General features: G+C 45.0%; 1 protein-coding gene across 1 annotated transcript in view; it reads right to left on the reverse strand.

The window, feature by feature from the left end:
• The window catches only part of FKBP5 (FKBP prolyl isomerase 5), a 50,132-nt gene extending 45,793 nt beyond the window's left edge, over window positions 1-4,339 (reverse strand). The window contains exon 1 of the mRNA XM_065403872.1: window positions 4,277-4,339. The gene's annotated coding sequence lies outside the window, so the exon portion shown is untranslated. The remainder of the gene's footprint in view (window positions 1-4,276) is intronic.
• Between the last annotated feature and the right edge of the window lie 5,620 nt (window positions 4,340-9,959).

The raw sequence follows: 9,959 nt of genomic DNA on the forward strand, positions 1-9,959 counted from the left end.
AGACAGATTTTTGCCCCAGATCCCTAAATGGCCCCCTCAAGGATTGAACTCACAACCCTGGGTTTAGCAGGCCAATGCTCAAACCACTGAGCTATCCTAGTCTTGCATTTGTCTCATCCACATTAGGATACAAGTTCTTCAGGATAAGGATTATGCGTTGCTTTGTAAAACTGAGTGTAAAATTTACATCACTGTACAGACTACAGCAATGGAAGGGGTTTTTCCTCATCACTGTAGAAACTCCACCTCCCTGAGCAATGGTAGAATGCTTCTGTGGATCTAGCTGAGCGCTGTAGCCATGTCGACCTAAGTTTTAAGTAAAAACAATGAGGAATCCTTGTGGCATCTGAGACTAACAAATTTATTTGGGCATAAGCTTGTGTAGCCCAGGCCTTAGTAAGAGTTAGAAATGGAATACATGGAAGGGTTATTTTGTCCCTTCCCTGCCTAATTAGGCCTTTTCTCTATAGTACATCATCCTTTAGTGTTTTGTCCAACCCAGTTTGAAATACTTTGAAAGTACAGATAAATTTATTAGAGGATCTCAAAACAGTGCATAGCCAAATGGGTATTATTCCTGTTTTATGGATGGGGAAACCAGAGATAAGGAGTTAAAGTGACTTCCCTAATGGGACAAAACTGTAGTGACAGAGGCAGGTACAAAACCCTGCTCTGTCTCTCAAGTCCCCTGCTCTAACCACTAAGCACATTTACCTCCTAGATTCAGCCAGTGGGGCTTCAACCCCCTTGGAAGATTACTGCACAGTAATTGATCCTACTGTTTGGCATTTTTTCTGCTATTTAACCTAAATGCCACAAACATTTTTTTAAAAAGTAACTGTAATACCAAGACATGCCTGTGCCTAAATTAAGTGTGTGATCTTACTGCAACACTTTGTCCTTTCACTCCCCTTCATCCTCCTACTCCCTAAACATTTGTTGCCCTCATTCATGACTTTGCATCTAATATTACATCATACGATCGTCAGGGCAGGGACTACATCTTTGTTCTGAAAAAAAAATACACCCCACAGCACTGCAAACAAATTGTTCTTTTCTCAGTTTCATCCCACTTCTCCTTGATACTATGCTTTGGATCTCAGCAATCATTTCCTCTGCCTCCTTGGTTTTTATATCCCTCAAATACTTGCTGTAATTCAAGAGCCTGTAAGGTATATTACAATGTTTAAAATCGAATATAAATAGAATTCAAAAAGATTAAAAGCCAGAACATTCAGGACTCAAAGTAGAATTTGTAGATTGAGAGCAACATCCTTGCTCTCCTTCGTTTTCCACTTAGGAATACCTTATTTTGACCCAACTGTATCTTTATGAAGTTTGCCAAAAGGAGCCAGCCTTGTTTTTCCCTGTGCCAAACAGCTTTTCTTTGGTTCCTAGTCCATTATGATATTTATGGGGCAGTGTTCACACATGGTTCCAGGTAACCCTCCCTCTAATACAACTTGATTAATCAATGAGGATGGGGTAAATAGTGTTTTCAATCCTGTTTATAATACCGGTTTCTAACATAGATTCAGCACCATCCACAGTGACTAAGAAGTGTTTGAAATTAAGTTTAAGCATCTTTCCCAGCCCCTTGTAGAGAAAGTTTTGGTTTAAATGATCTGTCCTAAAAAAAAGGTTGATATTTGAGGAAGCAATATTTAAATGGAATCAATTCACTCATCTGATGAAAAGAGACTCCCCAAACTGGCACCTTAAGGGCACTGTCTACACCAGGGGTCGGCAACCTTTCAGAAGTGGGGTGCCGAGTCTTCATTTATTCACTCCAGTTTAAGGTTTCGCCTGCCAGTAATACATTTTATCGTTTTTAGAAGGTCTCTTTCTATAAGTCTATAATATATAACTAAAATATTGCTGTATGTAAAGTAAATAAGGTTTTTAAAATGTTTAAGAAGCTTCATTTAAAATTAAATTAAAATGCAGAGCCCCCCAGACCGGTGGCCAGGACCCGGGCAGTGTGAGTGCCACTGAAAATCAGCTCATGTGCTGCCTTTGGCACGCGTGCCATAGGTTGCCTACCCCTAGTCTACATTGTGGAACTGAGCATAGCAAAGCTCTGTTTGTTTAAGATGGTCAATTTCACGCACAGACAGGATCAACTCAATGGTGCATCAAAGAAGGAACCTTGAATATAGCACTGGAAATATGAACCGGAATTAATCATCTGGAGACATTACATATTATTTCTGAATTTACCCTTCAAGGGCTCTTACAGCTCTTCAGATAAATAATATTCCTTTGTGGCACTGATATGCACTTAGCAGCAGGAAAATAGCAACTTCACAAGAGCTATTTGGGCTATCGAATGAGAGAAAAAGCGAGGGCAAGAGCCTTCAATCATGTTTATTTTGGGTTATACATGATAATTGCACTGAGATATATTTTATATGTTTACTTTTTACAATCCATGGTACATTTTTAGGAGGTGTCATTTCACAGAAACCTCATTTTGTGACAACACTGTGCTTTCACAACTGGATTAAAAAACATCCTCCCCTAGTGCACCATTATCATGGCTGCAGACCATGTTCCGATTCATTGAAGAGCACTGCTATAGGAAGTTGCAAAACAGTATTTCAGCAAAGGATACAGGGCTGCCTATAGTGAAAGTAGACCACTTCTCAATCAGTTGATTTAAAATCGTTTGACATTTCAGTCTGAAAACAGGTGAAATCTCAGATATGGGACAAAGAAGATTAATCTAGATATAAACTTTTTAAATGACTGGAATAAACAGGGTGGATGCAGAGTCAATTTAACTTAAAATTTCCAGATCAAAATGATATTTAAATATCACAGTTGTAACACAATTAGACAAAAGTTAGAAGATTCAAAGCAGAGACTCATAACTCACTTTTTTGTGTGAGAGTGAGATTAAAACAGATTCTGCATCTACTTTGATTTGGCTGGAGGCACCCACAGGGTAGATTTGATATGAATATACTGTGAAAATTGAAACACATTTCCCCCTCGCCCTCAATCGTCTGCTCAAGGTTTGATTTAATCCGGTCCTTTCACCTGGCTCTTTCAGAATTTAACAGCACCAGCAGACTCTGCCTACTCGCCAAGAGTACAAGGGGCACATCACAACAGTTTAAGCAGATGTATTTATTACTTTTTTTTGTTGGGGGGAACGGAATGTAACCCCAGCCAGCAGATCCTAAAGCAAAAAAAAAAAAAAAAAAAATACCTAGCACAAACTACGGACACTGCCTTCCCTATCCTTGCATAACTGCATGTATAGAGAGAACAGTGTTTTGTAAAAACAATTTGAAATCCTTGGTTAGAAACAGAGCATAAGGTAGAGCTCCCTCCCAAGGTTAAGGACCACGACAGTTACATAGATACTCCACTCTCACACACCTTCCATACACAGGAGGCTCCTCCTGTGGTACTTACCCGGGGCTCTTTAGCCACAGCACAAATAACCCACCCGTTCTCCAGGTTCTTCCTGGTCCCACATCCCACCGCGTTCCCTCGCCCCCTTTCCACCAGGCTTCCTCAATTACCTTCCTCCAATGTTACTATTACCACCTGGCTCTTACATAGCGCTTTCAATAACTATACACAATACAATATGGACAGCATTTCCGTTTGCAGCTCTTTATGACCTCCTAGACCAGGGTCTCTATATTGCTGGTTATTGGAGGGGCAGGGAAATTATATCCCCCCTCACTCTCCTCTCGGCAGAAATATTGAAATTGACACGGTCTCATTGTATAAACTTTCCCTGTTGCAGGGGGTGTAATTCATCCTCCCCTACCCCCCCCAAAACACCCACACTCCCCAAAATGTTCCTTTGGGGGATGTAATTCTTCTCCCCTTTAACATACATCCATGCAGATGTCATACAAGGTGAGGGGGGCGGTCTGCGAGTGTAAGGGGTAAGAAGAAGGAGGGTTTGGGGGACACAGGAAAGGGGAAGCAGGGGGCTGTTTGGGGGAAGGGAGAGACCTGGGGTCCAGTGGGGGGGGGGGGGAGAGCCTGTACCCAAAGTTGCCCATGAAGCTGCCCCTGGGGGGGTGCCTGCCTCTGACTATGGGGGAGGCTACCCCTAGGGGGTGGGGGGCTGCCTCTGACTATGGGGGGGGCTGCCCCTAGGGGGTGGGGGGCTGCCTCTGACTATGGGGGGCTGCCCCTAGGGAGTGGAGGGCTACGGAATCCCCCTCGCGGGGGCTGCCCCTAAGGCGGGGGGGGGAATCACCCCCGCTTTAAGCCGCGGTCCCGACACCCACCCCGGGGGCGCCGGTACCTGCCGCGCCGCCGCCTCCTCTCGCTCCCACCGCCGCCGAGCTGCCGGGCTAGGACTGACACCAACCGCCCGGCCGGAGCCGGCCCCGAGACCCCCGCCTGCCCCCGCTAGGCCCCGCCCCTCAGAGCGCCTATTGGCCGCTGAGCCTGCCCGTCTATGTCAAGGGCACCCGAGGCACTTCTTCATTGGCTATCGCTCCTCCCGCATGCAAATAAGGCGGCTTCTTCCCAGCCCCCTTGCCGGGAGCAGCCCGCAGCCTTGAGCTCTTTTTGCAAGAGAGGGGCAGCGCCGGAGTCGGACAAACTGAGTGCAATCCCCCAAATCCTCAATGCAACCGCCCACAGCCCCCATGCAACCCCCCAAATCCTCAGTGCAACCCACCGCAGCCCCCGTGCAACCCCCCAAATCCTCAGTGCAACCCACCGCAGCCCCGCAAATTCTCAGTGCAATTGCCCGCAGCCCCCGTGCAGCCTCGCAAATCCTCACCGCAACCCACCCCCCACCGCAGCCCCCGTGCAACCCGCCAAATCCTCACTGCAACCGCCCGCAGCCCCCGTGCATCCCCCCCAAATCCTCAGGGCAGCCTCCCAAGACCTCATGCAACCCCCAAACTGTCAGTGCCAGTGCAACCCCGCCCCCCCCCCAGACCCGGTGCCTTCCCCCAAACAGTCAGTGCAACCCCCAATCCCCTGTGCAACCCCCAAACCGTCAGTGCAACCTCCCCCCGCCCCGGCTCGGTGCAACCCATAACCCCAAACCCACACATCAACCCAAGCCGATGATGCTGCGTGGTACAACGGAAAAACCCAACCCAACCCAACCCATCTCAAACGCGGCACTATAACGAACATGAAATCTATACGAAAGCAACGGTACGGAACTCAGCGGTAATCAATCAACCCACAACCGTTCAGGGCAAAGATAAGACCTTAATGGGAATTTAGACTGGAAGATTAGCACAACTTTCATCGCCTGACTGTAGCAGGAGTGTAACCCATTATAATATTCAGAGTCCCCAAAATAATATCAAGTACATATCCAGTGCTTAAAGTCTGGCGTTTTTAAAGCCCTGCATTATTACTTGTAACACCTCAAATTACTGCAACCGGAAGATTGGAGAAGTTATTTTGTATCCCTTTTTCAGCATGACAGTACTTGGTACATAGTCGGTTTCACTGTTTCCACTGTATAGTCAGTTTCGCCTGGGGTTTGTTTGGGTCCTTGATGCAGCAACAGTAGAAAGAAAAACATGTTACTACGGTTCATGATCATGCAGGTTGTAAGGCCACACAAGGGGGCAGAAGAATCAGCAGCAGGTATAGAACCTGTGGTTCCTTGATAATTATTTATTTTCTATTTGCTAGATGAAGTGTTCCTTTAAGCAATTTCTTTTCACTGGAGCAAAACCAAGCAACAGACTTGTGGCTTCCATTCCCCTGCTTTTCTCTTCCCTCCATTTTTACATACAAACACAGACACTGCTGCATTTTGCTGCCATTATTTGGGGGAAGTGGGTGATTGGGTAAACTACTCTATACCTAGATCCGCTGGCCCAGATTTCTGGTTTTCAAAAGGGCTGAGGACACAGCAACTCCCCCATGGTGACACCTTCTGGCCAGGTTTTCAAAGGAGTTCAGGGGGCTGAGCTGGTGTGAAAAATTGGGCCACTTGTTTGAGCTGTGGCCACTGTTGCAGCAACAGCTGTGAAATGGCTGCTCCGTGACTAGGGGTGGAAGGAAGGGGGGGGGGGAAGAGTCCTACTTAACTCTCCTTTATTAATACAAAGATGGTGAACAAGGAGTCCAATTTAAGGCCTGCAGGATCCTGTCAGTGTATCCCCCCTTTAAAGCAAAAACTCTATCCTCAACCCACCTCTTTGTGTATGTCTGGATATTGCAGCACTTATGGCATATTATAAACAGTGTAGAGACACAGCAATAGTGGAGGGGGAGAATGGAGTTAAACACTAATGCACTCTTAATTTCCCTTCTTATTGTGGGTTTAATATTAGACTAGCAGCACCCTTAGCTAGACATATATTTTTCCTTGATTTTTAAAAAATAGTGCAGTAGAGAAATAAATCCTTTGTGACTATCTGAAAGTTAATGATAGAAAGGAATGATTTCAGAGCAGACACGGACTGTTGCAATAATCAGGATAGTTATGGTTTGGTTTAAAAAGAAGTTTGTTAACGGAAAACGCTAATCTGGGCTGGAGAGCCTCCTTAGATTAGAAAAAAAATCAAGCTTTGTTTTAAACTATCTTTTTCAGTACTGTTGAACCTGGTTTACCTTTGTGTATCACTCAGCCTGGACAAGGAAACTAGTCTAGTTGCTTGTATTTCTAGTCAGTTTCACTTTCAGGTTTTCTTGCAGTAGCACAAATGCTGCAGTGTTTGGGTTGGACACATTGCAAAAGGGACCTAGATAAGAAATATTTAGTGAAGACACTATGGCCAGAGTTTTAGCAGGACTCAGAGTCAGCACCCACAACTCGAGTCAGATTTTCAAGACAGCTCAGCTCTCACTTGGGCACCAAATTAGGTAGCCACATTTTCGATCAAGCCTTTACCCCCAATAGGCTGAACTCTTAAAAATCTGACCTCCAGTTGTGGGTGGTAAACATTTCAAAATCTGACCCTGATGTCTTTTGAAAATGTGTCTCTATTTGACTGACAATCAGTACCCAGAGGCCGTAACCAGGATCAGATTCAGGACCCCATTGTCTTGAATGTGTGTACATATGAAATAATGCATTTTTGTTCATTTTAGGAATGCTAGTTCTTACAAATCTGCATTTTGACCCGGTTATTTCCCTGTATGACTACAATAGCTGACCAAAGAATGTGCTTAGTTGTCAATGGATTTATAATGTTTAACAAAGTCTTCCTTAGAGCTTCTGTTCTTTGATACAATGTTGAAGAAGGTTAGGTTTTTGCATTTTGAATTAGTCACCACCAGCACAGGTTGGAAATGAGGAATTTAACTTGAAGCTGAATGTTCACATAGCTAGTTCACCGTAACAAGGACTCACTCACTTTAACAGCGTTTTCCCTTCTTTAAAATATAGTGGGGAAAATATGGATCTTACTAAATGTCACTGATAGTAAAGAAATGAAATATATGAGAGAAGAAAGTCTACTATCATGATTTTTACTCTGAATTTAAACATTTTCTAGAAGATTGAAAGATACACTCTTTCCCCATCCGTATCCCAAACAGTTTTAGTTTTCCATTTAACAAGCAATTCTGTGTTTCTAATACAAAAAAAAATAAAATAAAATAAAAAAAACAAGCAAACACAGACTGATCACTTTACTGTTATTTTTGTTCAGAAAATATGCGTAATTCTCATATAAAAAAAGAGTCCTCAATTTTTTATCCTAGACACCAGCAGGGGGAGATCACACATTGGTTTTGTGTTGTCCCACAAAAATGGTCGCTTTTTTACAATCTCTTGGACAGAGGGTGACGGAATTTTCTTTCAAAAAGATCTTTAGACTCCAGATGACATTCCATACCAGATTCTAGCTCCTTTAAAGACAGATACAGTGTCCATTTTACTCCTATTTCTCCCCCCTCTTTATTTTATAGTAGCATTAAAAAAGGAGATTACAGTTTAAAAAACACATTAAAATAACAGTGAGACTGACGTAAACTCACAAAAGCCAGGAAATTCACAGTTAAGGCAGCCACCCTGTCCTCGATTCACCCTATTTGTGCCAGCGTATTGCAGCACATACGTTATGTAAGATCACAATGTTCCGAGCCCTGTGCAATGCTTATGTTAAAGTGGTTGACTTTAGAGCAAAATAGAAGCCTCAGATTGCTTGTTTTTCTCTCAGGCTTTCATAAGTGAATTTGGAGCAGATGAGTAAGTGAAGCCTTAATAGCAGCAATTTCAGCTAGGTATATGGCTGACAGGCTTCCCCGTAGAGATCTACCAATGCACCATTTCCTTGACCAGTAGTAATGCTTACCACTCCAGTCTTGGGGTCACAAAAAGCTCTGGCAGTGGGGCCCCCTGCTATGTTAACTACATTTTTCAGTCCTGCCCATCCCCCTCTTCCCAGCTCTCCTAGTGCACTGAGTCATGACCAGCAGCAGCCTCTGCTACTCCAGTCCTGAGCCCAGACAACACATTCGACTCCGAAGCACCTTGATCCTAACACAAATACCTTGTTATTCTAGTGCTGGGCCTCTCTTGAGCAGACATTGCCAGTTGTGTACGCCTCAATTTCCTGGCTTTGGCTGTTTAGGATATAACCTTAATATCATTTAAAACTTACTGTAGCTTCTAGTATTTGCTATGCAAAAGTTATTTAATGTTAACCACAGGAAAACACGGGATAAGAATGTACATTGGATATTTGTACAGGAGCACGTATAATATAGCTTGTAAGTTTCATAGATACAGGTACCCAAGAGTGTGTTATCTGTGTACACTTAGATGCTATGACAATAGATGGCTTAGGAGGGGAAATAAGGTGGTTCTAGCCATGGCATAGCATTATTTATTATTACTAAAGATGCTGTTCAGAGCGTCTTGGTGATGGTGTGTAGGAGGTGTGGCGGTTCTTTGCACTGAGTAGAGCAAAACAACTTCTGCAGTAACACAAGTTACCACCTCATCCTCCATTTGATGTCAGTACCCTATACCGGCTCCGGTCATAGCTACACCTCTTCCATTGTGAGTGGCCATTGCAGTTCGTCAGCTTGTGTGCTCAAGTTAACCATCATCCCTATGTACATCAAGGGTCTGGGAATCTGGAGCAGGGGGAGGAAGGGGAAGAACCTCTATCACTGATAGCTGCTTCCTCTGCTGGTCTGACAGAGCCTAACTTTGTTAACCTTACTTGTCAGTTTGGCACAACTTTCAGCCCCTACCAGCTGGCCCATGAGGTGCCTAAGCTGATCGGTACAATATATAACAAGAAATGATGTACAGTATGTTGTGTCTAGAAAGAGTGCAGCCAGGACCTGCTCCCTTATCGTTAGTCTAGGCCAGTGGTTTTCAAACTAGGGCTGCCGCTTGTTCAGGGAAAGCCCCTGGCGGGCCGGGCCAGGCCGGTTTGTTTACCTGCTGCGTCTGCAGGTTTGGCCGATCGCGGCTCCCACTGGCCACGGTTCGCCACTCCAGGCCAATGGGGGCTGCAGGAAGGGCGGCCAGCACGTCCCTCGGCCCGCGCCGCTTCCTGCAGCTCCCATTGGCCTGGAGCGGTGAACCGCGGGCCCATGGGAGCCGCGATCAGCCAAACCTGCGGACGCGACAGGTAAACAAACCGGCCCAGCCCACCAGGGGCTTTCCCTGAACAAGCGGCGGACCAGCTTTGAGAACCATTGGTCTAGGCCCCATTAGTAACCTCGGACTCTAAACTAGTAATATATACTCTGTATGCCATGCACAGTACACATCTGGACAATAAGTTCCACACACGGCCTGTGTTAAGGAGTGACTCTGATTATACACTGCCCATCTCTGTGCTATGGCACCTTCGGGGCTCCGGCAAAGCTTTCCGAAATATAGGACCAACTCAGGTGAAACATGCACAAAGATCAAACAAAGGCACCAGGCAAGTGTGTAAGGAGAGAGAGGAGTAACAACGGCCACCCTGCTCCACTCCCATCCTAAATCCACGCAAGCCCTGAATGTGAATATCAAGTGGTCAGGGCTCTGTTAAACA

Source organism: Emys orbicularis, chromosome 4 (genome assembly GCF_028017835.1).
Source record: "Emys orbicularis isolate rEmyOrb1 chromosome 4, rEmyOrb1.hap1, whole genome shotgun sequence".
Lineage (NCBI taxonomy): Eukaryota > Metazoa > Chordata > Testudines > Emydidae > Emys > Emys orbicularis.